Raw genomic sequence first — 13,248 nt, forward strand, 5'->3', positions numbered from 1 at the left:
CCTCCCAATCCCAGCACCTAGCCAACAGCCACCAGCCCCGTAGAAGTAACACCACAATCACCCTATGCCCCTTCCTATATAACCCAGCACCTTTCCCTAATAAAGCGGAAGTCTCCGGTGAATTGCTGCTCTGTGTCGCTCCTTTCCTTTTACACATAAACATACAGATTGAGACATAATGACTACAGTTAGCAACACTTTTCATATAAATACATACACACAGACAAACTGACATAAAGATTTGAGTTTCTAATATTCAATGGTCTTCTTTCTTCTTAGTTTATTTGATTAAAATACTTCAGTTTTCAAGAATACACTCTAAGGGCAAGCAGTTTACATAACTGGGTTAAGGTTTAGACGGCCCCAGACTAACAGGGCCGATGAAGGCTCTGAACTGATAGGGACTGTGTGTGTCCAGGGGGCTGGAAATGAAATGCAAGTACAATTCTAGCTCCTGTCATTTAAAGCCAGGCTGTATTGCAGAAGATAAATTTCTTCTATCTCAGGGAGTTTAGTTTAAGAATTCTCAATTCTCAAAGATAATGATGATAATGAGCTTCACTTGAGAAAGTATTTTCTGAACAGGAGGGACAGGGGGGGAGCTTATTTCTAAGTCAAGGTCACATAATTACCTAAGCAATGGGGATCTCTCCCTTTTGATCTGAAGCAGGTGCCTTAAGGGACTGCGCATCCCGAGAGAGTTTAACAGTGGCTTGTCTAGTTATTTCTTCTAGATCGGGTTGAGTACAGAAAGGGGGTGGTATGTTAGAGGGCGGTAGACATGCACCTAAAAGTGCTTGAGGGGGCCAATCAAGATTATGGTGCTTAGCGGCGGCGTCTTTGGGTTCAGCCTCCTCTTCAGGGGAGAGGGGATCATCATCAGGGCTGTTGGACTTGAGACCGGACAGGACTGGGTAAATAGATTTGGGGGGGGCGCTAGATGGCGGATCATTATTAACCTCGGGCATGGGAATGGAGATAGAGGGACAATTAGAGGTTGGGGAGGAGGGACAAAGGTCCTCGGGGACCTCCTTTTTGTGGAGAGAAGTCTGACTGGTTTTAAACTTTCCCTTCAGATAATTTCACTATCATCAACAATCTTTGAAACATCTGGGTGACAGTGGCGGACCTGCAACACATCGTTTATGAGATTCTAATAAGAAAATGCCTGTACTGGGACCTTCTCAGGGCCAAAGGAACGATAATAATCATTCAGGCAGTCGCCAACTCGGCGCCATCGTTTTTCATCTATAGTTCCTTCCTGGGGGAACCATGGGCAGACATCCTCTAGCAAGATAAAAAAATTAACTGAATCTTTTTTCTTAACCCGTATTCCTCATGTCTTGAGAGAAGCCTTAAGTCCCTTAACAAATAACTCACGCTTATTTAGTGTTTGCCCCATGATTGCGTCGCTTTCCTTACCTTTACCGATCTGTGTCACAGGGGGGTACTCCTGTGGTGATCTTCGTGTGGATCTTCACTCACTGGCTGGGTGGCGATCCAAAGAAAGAAGGACGGCCGTCCATACGAGCCACGTCCAGATCAGGCTTCATACCTCGAGCCCCACTTTGGGCGCCACTTGCCCTGGCCGGCCAGGAGTTCAACAAGGGCTCGAGGGGAAGTTAACCTGGATGAGAGACCAACCAGACACAAAGAAGGAGACCAAGTCGATAGTCTGATCAAGGTCTCAAAGTTTATTCTTACAAGGTAGATTATATAGGAGCTGGGAGGGGGAAAGAGCCCCAGCTGAAGTGGCAAGGGTTATCTAGGTTGCTAGGATACCTAACTGAAGAATGTTCTCTGGAAAAGATCATGAGTGGGCGATTACTGAGAAAAGACAGAATGTTTTACTAAGGAGATGTTATCACGGCAGCTGCTTAATCTCTATCCCAGCGGTCTAATCGCAAACTGGGTCAATTGATCTTTGTAAATGGGGCAGGCTTGAGAAATTAGAGACCTAGGCAAAAAGGGCGAGACCATTGTTTCTATGGCCTACGGCTCCCGACAAGATTGGACTTTTAAAGGCTTCTTGAGGCCAGAAAGCCAAGCTAGACTTGCCATCAGGTTGTGCCTGCAGTACTTGAACATTTGGGTGAATTCCTCTCTTATTGACGTTCCTAAGACATTCCTGAGGTTCCTGCACCTGCCAGGAAGTGACCTTCCTTACTCACCTGGTAAGGCTGCTGGGAACCCTGTAAGCAAGGTACCAGGCCAGTTCTTCTAAGGGCCTTTGTTGGCTTTATAAAGTCAACCTTAGTTCCTTAAAGCTGCCTGTTCATATCTGAGTTTACACACGTGTCTCTCAGGTATGACATTCCAGTCAAAGCCTTGGTAATATAACCAGTGTTTTTAATTGGTCCTCTTACAAGGAAAGCAGATTCTTGTTGAATTTGTGCAAATAAACATACTGCCATGAAATACAAAAATAGTCACTGAGAGTTTTTAAATTCAGGAGGGATCAGGTAGAGAGAAAGATAAAGTTTCAATTCTGCTTATAAGGGCAGTCATTTACTAAACTGTTGCCAGCTTAAGAGAAAAAGCTTAAAATACTTTATCAATAACATTTGAAACAAAAAGCTACAAAATCATCTTCCTTAGTTTACTTAATCTTATGTAACTAATACCTGTTCTGCTGAAATCTAGTTTCTTACTAGTTTAGGAGTAATAAACAGTGAGTATAGATGACAAAAGACTTACAAATGACAATGGTTAAAGATCTGATGAGAGCTTACTGTAAGACAGTTGTCATAAGGAAATTTGGATATTTCTATAACACAAAACATTCAGTAACAAAGTTTAGCATCATTCTTTTTGACAGTGCTTTTTAGGTAAATATATCAGATAAATAAGCCAAATTAGCTAAATATTTTCTCTAATGAAAAAAAGTTCTTCTGACATGTTCCAGGGGCCCTCTGGAAAATATCAGAGTTAACTAGAGGTAAAAGTACCTTTTTGAATTTGATTTTGGGGAGTTGTCAGAAGAAAGTTTTTTTGGCACTTGCTTAAATAGGAATATACGTTGCCATGAAGCAATGCTTATCTATTTAACTAGAATGACAACAAAGTACTTCAAAGGCAAATAAAGAAGGTTATGCAGTTGTTAGAAAAGTTTAGCTTTTAGTCCTTTTAATATTAAAATCTCATTTTCTTAAAGACTCTGACAACTCACTGAGACTTTAAGCATAAGAAACTGCTTTGATAAAATAGAGAACCTTTTGCAACCTTTCAATATTAAGAGCAGACTAACAGTTTAAGAAAACTTTGTCTTTTTAACTGAAAACAAAATTCTAATTTTGCTGTGTACTTGATACTGAGACTCATTTGCTCTAATTTTATATAGCATGACCATATTAAATTCTACAAACTTTTTACAACCTTCTTTTTACATTTAGATTTCTCTCTCTAAATAAACAGCTGTACTTTAGAACAAAGTTACTTTCTTTTATCAAAAGACACATTTTTTTACCAGAAATGTTTTCTTTATTACTTTAAGTAGTTTTAATTAGACCTTAAAACTATTAGGTACCTTAATTTTTAGTGAACACTGAGAAGTAGGCTATTATAAACTGTTACACTAGCATTCTTTGGATTGTCAAATTTATGAACATTTTATAATTTCTGTTACCATGAGCTTTACAGCACAATCTCTCACTAAACACAAAGTATATCTTCTTAACTTAGCAAAACTTTAAGGTTTTAGGTTACTACAAAGATTCTCAGGCTGTAGGTAGGTATACACACTGTAACACACAATTAAAAAGGTGTTCACTTGCCACACTTATTTAGTTCACTCATTCATAACAACTATGCTAGATTACTGACAAGATTTTTACTGAATATTAGACAAAGCTAAGCTTTTAAGCATTTTGTTCGTAAAAGATTTAGCAAATAACATTAACTTAAATGACCTTAGGTAAACTTAGGCAGCTGATAACCACAAGGACATGCCCACCTCAGCCAAACCCAAATTAGCACTAATGCTTAACATTTTTTATCAGATTTTCTGGAAGTTTTAGAATGCCCAATTTTCACAAGCACTTGTTTTTAAATCAATCTTTATTAATACCATCTGGAGGTAGGAAAATATTTTTCATCCACACATCTAGACACACGAACATACAAACTGAGACACAATGACTACAGTCAGCAACACCCCCCACACAAAAACATATACACAGACAAACTGATATAAAGATTTGAGTTACTGATATTTAATTGCTTTCTTTCTTTTTAACTTTCTGTCCGTGGCTTCTGGAACCAGAGGGAGGGAGGAGCATGTTCCAGTGGGGGAAGAGGGCGGTGAAGGTGGAAGGAGAGGGGGAGGGGGTGGTGCAGGCACCGGAAGAGGAGAGGAACAGGATGACAGCATGGTTGAGAATGTAGGACTTTAAGATGGTGGTGGAGAGAGGGGGAGGGGATTGCGAGCTGAGGGAGGTGAGTGACAGGTTTTCTGGCAGATCTGAAAAGGAAGAAGGACTGGGAAGAGTAAGAGGCTGACAATCTTTAACTGGAGATCAGGCCAGGAGAACCTGACTCATTGAACACTTAACATAAAGGTTTGGGTGGGAGTGCAAAGTCCAAAAAGCCTGCACATATGGAATTTCACCCCACTCTCTGCTCTGGTGGCCATAGTTAGTTAAGTCGGTGAGGAGGCCAAAATCAAAAGTTCCCTCAGGGGGACAGTGAGATTGATTGTCCAAGGGATACTGAGGCCCAGCCTCAGAACAAAGAAAGACTAGCTTCCATTTGCGAACTTCCCGGGACAAACATTGAGTAGCCAAATTAGAAATGAGACACTGCAGCGGGGTCTGAGCCTCTGCTTTTGAGTGCTGGTTCCCCGTGTCTTCATCACCTCCCCAACTAATCCCACTGAGAGGAGCGCCCAGCGTCCCAAGTGCACCAAGTCAAGGGAGATGTCCTGGGCGCCTGGGGTAGGGATGTCTCTCATACCGCAGGGCCAGGGGCAGGCTGGATGCCAGCAGAGGGTGGGCTGAATGCCCAGGGGCCGAATGCCCCACCTGGACGTATGTACAATTTCTAATGGGCCAGGTGAAATGGAGTTAGGAAGGGAAACAGACCAGGGGAAACTGAGGGACTCACAGGAAAATAGTCCACGCAGCAGAGAGCAGGCTGAGGTCCTGGGTTGGGGAAGGAGGGAGCCGGACTGCCAGTGGCTGATCGGGGCCCCGCGCTCACGCTCTTTCCTGGGATTTCAGCACCAAATGTAAGATAAATTCTAGCTGAAATAAGCAGGCAAAGAGAGGCAACAAAGGGCCAGGCAGTTTATTTGAGCACAATTCCCAGGTGATGTTCCTTGGTCTAAAACACAGGCCAGGGAAGTCACACCTGGTCAGGGAGGTGGGGGCTTATAAGGGGTTAGAGGGGGAGGAGTGGACATGGCTATCCTCAGGGGCATAGAGAGGTATGATTGGCTAAAGGTGACATAATAGACAGCTAGAAACTTTTTTTTTCCTTCCAAGAGGGAGGAGGCTGTCATCCAGGTCTTAGTTGGCATTTCAGAAGAATGGAATTCCGGAAGAGCTGTCCCCTTTCCATATAAGGCACGGGCCTTGGGGTCTGTTCTGTTCTCCTTTTTGGTATCTCTCTGTTCTGTTTGCATGTCCTTGTTTTTCCTTCCTCCAGCCTAACAAAAGCCTTGAGTTGGATCCTCCATTGCTGCTCGATTTTTCCTCCATGTCCATTTGAGTGCAATATAGAAAGTATAACATCCATTCTCATGTGGTCAGTTAGTCTGTATCATTCCTATTGTTTTCTTTTTAAGTCACCCACCTCCAGAATGCTGTGACTGCCCTGATCATGAATTCTGTACGGTGTGTATTAATTTGTTTAGGGATCCAAGAGGATGTGCTGGTAACGGTAATGGTGATGGTGTGGTGGTGGCTCTGCCCTCCTGTTGCTCAGCACCATAAGCATAGAGGTTAAGACTACCCCCTGTCCTCTCTGCAATGGTTGCCAGAGTGATAAGATCACCGGAGATATGGTGAATGAGATGTGAGACCCCGTGCTCAAATATAGCAGTGAAGAGCATAAGGACGACATGGATCTGTCCCCTTTGTTCCCTGCCCTAGAAGAATGCACACCTGCTGCCTCAGCTGGAAACCATTAATCCAGGAAGCCTGACCCTAGGAATTCTCTATGGACCCACATGGCTTGTCTGAGGCTATTTTTTTCCCCTTTCCTTTTTAAAATTCTTCATTTCAATTATTCTATATTTTTAAACATTTTTTTCTTTTGGATGAATTTATATATCTTACCATTACTCTTAATGTCTCTGTTTTCAGTATTGAATGACATTGACTTTCAATATCTTGTCATTTTTTGTCAAATTTTTTCTCATTTGCTTTTTAATTTTTACATCAACATTTTGAATTTTTCATTTGTTTTAGTCTATTTTTCTCTGAGAAGGCAGCCTTTGAACTGGACCTTGCATGACAGGAGCACGGCACCCCCTCTGCCTTGAGATGGAGGAAAGCATCCTCGTAGGGGAACAGCAAGTGCAAGGACCCTGGAGCAGGTGTGAGATGTAGAGCGACTCTGAGGGCAAGGCCGAGTGTGGCTGGAGGGTAGCAGACACCACGGGAGTTGGGAGGTGGAGACTTTATTCTGCCTTGAGAACCCTCTGGAGGGTTTTAGGCAGTGAAAAGATATGTGATTGAGATTTTTAAAAATGATCTGGTTTCCAGCTGCCACTAGGAAGTGTAAGGCCAGAGAGAGGACCACCCCTTCCCTAGGAATAAAATGCCAGAGAATATGCACAATCCTATCAGTTCTGGAGGCCGACTATGAGCTGGAGTCACAGAGCAAACAGCTCAACTGAAGGGTGAGGAAGGCAGCACCTCCAACGGCCTGAGAGGTCATGGTGTCCAAGCACCGGGGAGGCAGAGCACAGGCATGTAGGGTAGGAGGAACCACTAATGCTTTAAGGCATTGCTGAAGGCTGAGTGTGGTTAATGCATGAGTCCAACTTCCAGAAGGGCCCACAAGGGGCTGGTACTTGAAGGCTCTCCACAGACCCCACTGGGTCCTCCTAAAACCCAAGTAGCGAGGGGAGGGAGGCATGGCGCAGGGGAGTGTCTGGGGATGGCAGCAGCCCCTGTGGCCTTGGAGTACCGGTGACACCTATTGAGGGTGGCGGAAGGGCAGTCTCTTTCACTGCAGGTGAGCACAGGAAACTGGCCCAGGGGGTGCAGGGATCGCTGGTCAGTCTCCCTCCCTGGCCGAGGGACACGGCCCGACAGGACACGATGACAGCCCCCGACCACAGCTTGGCCACCCCGAGTGGCAGGGGTCCACCACCAGGAAGGCAGAGGCGCTCGGGGGTGGAGAGCCAAGGCTGGGGCAGGAATACTGCTCAGCTCGGCCTCCGCCTGAGAACACGGTGATGCTGGGGGCTGGGAGCCAGGGAGGAAAAGCTGTGCCCATCTCTGGGCATAAATACGCCTGACTTCAGTCTCCTGCCGCCCCTCCCGGGTCTGACATTCAATACAAAATTACAGACACACAAAAAAGCAAGTGACAGTAACCCTTAGCCTGGACCACTCAGCCAACAGAACCAGACTCAGAGATGATCCAGATGTTTGAAGCTGTTTGGAAGAAATTTTAAAATAGCTAAGATGAATGTATTGAAGGACCTCGTGGAGAATGTGGAGCACATGCATGACCATGTGGGAGCCTCAGCAGAGAGACAAGAACCCTAAGAGAGGGTCTAGTGGAAATGCCAACAGACAAGAGCGGGTAACAGGGACAAAGGACGCCTCTGACAGGCCCATCAGAGAGATCAGCAAAGCTGAAGAGAGAGGCGGTGACCGTGAAGGTCAAGAGAACCACCCAGACTGAAACAGAGAAGGAGTGGGGAAGAAGACTAAGGCGCCAGAGCCATGGGATGAAGACAGTGGCTAATACTTTTTTTTAATAATGAAAAAATCTCAGAGAACTCCCAGCAGGATAAATAGCAGAACAAGAACTCTTAGATGCAACATATTCACACTGCTAAAAAGGCACAAAGAAGAGAAAATGTTGAGGGCACAGTTTTCAGAGGCACAAAGATGGGAATGAGTGCAGATGTCTCATGAGAAAAACGAAGCCAGAGATAATGGAGTAACGCCTTAGAGATGCTGAAAGGAAAAGCTGGCAACCCCACAGTCTATATCCAGAAAAAATATCTTTTAAAAATAAGAGAGATAAAGACCTTTTCAAAAAGCACAAACTGTAAACCCATTTCTGCAGGCTTGCACTATAAAGAAATTTATCTTCTGATTGAAAAGGTATGATGCCAGACAGAGGCTGGCATCTACACACAAAAATGAGGGTTTCCAGAAATGAAGGTAAATATAAAGGCATTGTTTTTCTTGTTTTTAATCACTCTAAAAGATACCAAAATCCTGAAGCAAAAGTAGTCCCAGTGTGAGTTTCTATAACATGTGAAAGTAAAATGTGTAATAGGAACAGCATAAAAGATGGGGGGTGGAGAGTCCTGTCGTGAGGCCCTCACACTCCACGTGAAGTGTGTTTTATGATTTGAGGGTCGACTGTGATTAAAGATGTTTTTAGACAACATATTAAAAGATGTATATTGTAAACACCATTAAAAATAAAAGAGGCATAAAAAAGGTCAGCATTCAGAGAAACTGAGAGTAGAGTAGTAGCTTCTGGGGGCAGAGGGTTGGGGAAACAGGGAGAGGTGGGTCAGAGGGTACAAGCTTCCAGTTATAAGTCGAGTGAGTTCTGGGGAGCTGATGCGCAGCACGGTGAGTATAGTGCATAGTACTGTATTATATACCTGAAAACTGCGGAGAGAATAGATCTTAAAGTTCTCACCACAAAAAGAACTGGTAATTAGTGACCAGATGGAGGTATTTGCTATGGTGGTGATCATTTTGCCAATATGTAAAAGTACCAAATCATCACATTTACAACTTAAACAATGTTCTATGTCAATTACATCTCAACAAAGCTGGGGAAAAAAGATTAGTGCAGCCATGAATAGGGCAGGTTTGGCAAGCTACAGGCTGTGGTCCAGATCTATCCCCACACTGGTTTTTGAAGTGGTGTTGTCAGAGCCAGCCTTGCCTGCTTTCAATTCCTGGAATCATAGCTTTGTGACTTAGAAAAACTGATAGATAAAATAATTGCAGAGTTTTCTACTTATTCTCACAGTGACTTAGAAAGACCACTGGAAGTTGACTGTCAAATTTTAGAAGAGGGAAGACTAGTATTAGTATCTCTTGTATTTGGACTTCTAAAACAAAGAAAACTTAATTTTTTAGAAACCTGTAGTGAAAAAAATGATCATCACAGCAAAGAATATCATTAAACAGTGTGTTGTGAAGCTTGCAGAGCACATGAAAATCTTCCTCAGTGGTTTGATCTGCTGAAGGATATTTTCTCTAAGTTTATAATTTTCCTACAGAGAGTTAAGGCAACATTAAATATCATTCGTAGTGGGTGTTCTCTCAGTTCTTGACAAAAAAACAAAGGACTAGAGAGCTGGAGGAGATTTCACAAAAGATAATTCACTGGACACAGAAGTGGCTTACTTAAGCCACGAAGGCATGTTTATAAGTGATGCATTCAGTGAGAGTGAATTAACAGCTATAGCAACTGACACTGCATCTCAAAGAAATGCATCTCCAAATAGCAAGCCCTGTGGCAGTGATTCGGTATATGAACCAGAATGTACTGCTGACTCTCCATCCAGCAAAAAGCAGACATCACCATCTTCTATTCCAGGAGGTGTGGATATCATAGTCAATGAAGACATGAAATCAACTGATTTAGAGCTAGGAAAGCTGGCAAATAATATTCAGTAGTTACTCTTTAGTGCCTGAGATACATGCCATGATCTAGCAGTCAAATTTCTTATGTTAAGAACAAATGATGTTTTTCTTGAGAAGCTAAATTCCACGGAATTCATAACACTTTCTAGATTAATGGAAACATTCATTTTAGACACTGAACAGATCTGTGGAAGAAAAAGCATGTCGTTACTTGTAGCACTTCAAAGCAAGGCTAATAAATATATAAACAGGTTTCAGGAGGAAAGAAAAACCAAGCTCAGTCTCCTTTTAAACAATGACACTGGAAGCAAGCTGATGTTCCTGTGAAGTTTTAGGATATTGTTGATTCTATATCAGATGGAAAGATTGCCTGAAAAAAAATCAGGGGCTACAGAAGAAAGGAAACCAGCTGAAATCCTCATTGTGGAGGGACAACAGTATGCTGTTGTTGGGAGTGTATTGCTTTTGATAAGAATTATCCTTGAAAATTGCCAGTGTGTGGATCATATCCCATCTGTTACTACTGACATGATTACTCTGTCAGATTTATTGAAGTACTTCAATTCAAGAAGTTGTCAGTTCTTGGAGCTGGTACACTGCAAGTCGTTAGACTAAAAACAGTAACTACAAAAAGTTTGGCTCTTTGTTTACTTACTTCCAGCCATACTGGTGCTACAGCAGCTGGACTGCTGTCTGCAGGGACTGCCTGGTCCACAAAGCCCACAGTGCTTCCATCTGGTCCCTTTCAGACAAGTTTGCTGAGCCCTGGGTCAGGGGACAAAGGGGCAACAGGAAGGCCAGTGGGGGCTGCTGTGCCACCCGGGTGAGCAGTGACAGGAACCTGGCTTCACGAGGCTATGACAAATTGTGATCAGAATGTATTTTGGAGACAACCAGCAGAATACAGAATATGGATAAAATGGGTAGTATTTAGAGTTTCAGATTTTCTTTCTAGCAAGGGATCTCTATCTTTAAAAAAAAGAAAAAAAACATGAACCTATACAAAAGATCCATTGAAAACTGACAAAACCAGGATTATTTTGGTCTGATGGTAGCTGGAGTTGGGCATTCAGCATCCTGCATTTTCAGCAGCCCTAAGTCTACGCCAGGACAAGGAACATCTCTCAGAGCCTCTGGGTCAGATGAGCAGAAGCTGAAACCACAGAAGGAACAGAAACCTGCAGGCCTTTCAGACAAGTTTTGACATTCGAAGCAGCATCTGTGCGGCTCTAGAATGTGCCTTATTTTGCCAACATCCAGCTACTGTCTATGCCAGTGGCAGGATTTTAGGTCCATCCTGTAGTAAGAAGCTACCTGCATTAGGCGTGGTGGTAGGAATCTACCTGCAACCAAGATGGAGCCATTTGCCCTGCTGGTCAGACACACCTCAGGCAGACACTCTTTAGAAGCCAACTTGCCTGTGGACAGAGATGAAGCAGAGGTGGACTGGGGGAGGGCCTGTGTTATGGGCTGAATCTTGTCTCCCAAAATCCATGTGTTGAGGCCTAACCCCAGCCCCTCAGAATGTGACCCCAAGAATTTGGAGACAGAATACTTACAGAGGCGATCAAAGTGAAATGAGGGCATTAAGGTGGGCCCTCATACAACATGACTGGTGTCCTTATAAAAAGAATTTGAATGCACAGAGAGAAGACCCAGGCCAGGAAGAGCCTGGGAGGCATCCTTGCTCACAGGCCTCAGAGGAGCCAGCTCTGCTACCCCTCATTTTGGGTGTCTCACCTGGAACCCAGGCAAGAAGCTGGTGTTTAAACTGCCCAGTGTGTGGTGCTCCATTCCAGCAGCCACAGGAAGCTCATACAGCCTGTAAGATAAAGTCTAGCTGAAATAAGAAGTCAACGAGAGGCAACAAAGGGCCAGGAAGTTTATTTGAGCACAATCCCGGGTGAGGTTCACCAGTCTGAAGGAATGCAGGCTGGGAAAGTCGCACCCAGAAGGGGAAGCGGGGAGTTTTTAAGAGAACAGGGAGGGGAGGGGGAAGTAGGCTGCACTAGGGGTACGTGGAGAATTTTTATTGGCTCAGGCTTGGGTGATGGACAGCCAGAGGTCTCCTCCTTCCAGATGGAGGGGGTCTGCATCTGGGGTTTGTCAGCACGTCAAGGGACTGGAATCCAGGAAGAGCTGTTCATCCCTTCCCCATACAGCACAGAGCTACTTGGTGCTGTCTCTGCTCCACCTGCATTGTCCTCGCCCTTCTCCCTCTGGTACCTCCAGCCTTACATTCCAGCCTTTTGGTCATAATGGGAGATGACTCGATCTGGCTACTTCTGGTTGACAAGAGGTGTCATGGTGGGGGGGGGGGAGGTTAAGGCTGGTTGATGTCCAGAGGAGGCTCAGTCGGGAGGGGTGAATACTTGTGCAGCAACAGTTGATTGACCTTTATGTGTGATATTTCCTCCATGCGCTGTTGAAGGAACCTGAAAATACATGGGCCAATTAAGAGTAAACCACAAACCGTTATTAAGGGGCCCAGTAGAGGCATTAGCCAGGCCTTTATGGAGGACTGAAGCCACCCATAAGGGCTACCTTCAGGTACTCGTGTTTTGTGGAGGTCTTTTTGTAGTTTTTGTAAATTTTTAACACTTTGTTCTATGGTCCCAGATTCATTGATATAGTAACAGCATTCTTCTTGTAGGAAAGAAAATACAAGTTCTGCCTTTTTCTGTGGTAAGCAGATCTAAGGCCAGCCTATTTTGAAGGGTTTCTTGGGCAAGGGAAGTAAGCTGCTGCTGGAGGGAAATAAGAGAGGTTGAGGTTCCTCCCAGGGTCAGGGTCACTCTATCATCTAATGCTGCCAGTTGACTTGTGAGACCTTGAGAGCTGACTAGGCTATGGCCTAATGCTCCTGCTCCTGTGGCGGCCACAGCTACTGTGGTGACCAGACTTACTCCTACTAGTACAGGTAGGAAGACAGCCCTTTTTTGCCCAGCTTTTGGATACATAGATCCTCTGTCTAGCACCTGTTTTACTTCAGGTTTGTTGTATAACATTAATTGGGGACCTAGCATCACTGAAAAGCAGGGTCCTATCATGGTGCTGCTGATACACTGGTGTGTTGTTGCACCAGAAAAATCCACCCCCTTGAAGGGAAATTAGAGTGTCTACAGTCACCCGTCATTGGCATTGGCTTCTCATTGACAATCCCAAGATGGTGGAATGCTGGGTCAGGTAGCAGGTCAGTGGGGATGATTATTCCTTGTACCGTTTTCTGGTGGCCCTGGACCTGGCAAGCCCCAGGCTTAAGGCTCATCTTTCACATTGGTATCTTGCTCAAAAGGAGGCCACAGTCCTTTTCAGAGGAGTTTACTGGTTGATCCTGGAAGAAAACTAACAGGAACCTCCACAACCGGGGGGCGTTGGAGGGAGGCACAGAGGAAACAATCAGACACATTTGTCGCGACCCTTCAGGGACCGAAGCAACACGCCCAAGGTC

At 44.3% G+C, this 13,248-nt stretch overlaps 1 pseudogene; it reads left to right on the plus strand.

Annotated features, from left to right (window-relative positions):
- Nucleotides 1-7,265: 7,265 nt before the first annotated feature.
- LOC108405580 (vacuolar protein sorting-associated protein 54 pseudogene) lies at nt 7,266-10,624 on the plus strand (annotated as a pseudogene).
- The last annotated feature ends 2,624 nt before the right edge of the window (nt 10,625-13,248 follow it).

The sequence above is a fragment of the Manis javanica genome, chromosome 4 (assembly GCF_040802235.1).
Source record: "Manis javanica isolate MJ-LG chromosome 4, MJ_LKY, whole genome shotgun sequence".
In the NCBI taxonomy this organism is placed as follows: Eukaryota; Metazoa; Chordata; class Mammalia; order Pholidota; family Manidae; genus Manis; species Manis javanica.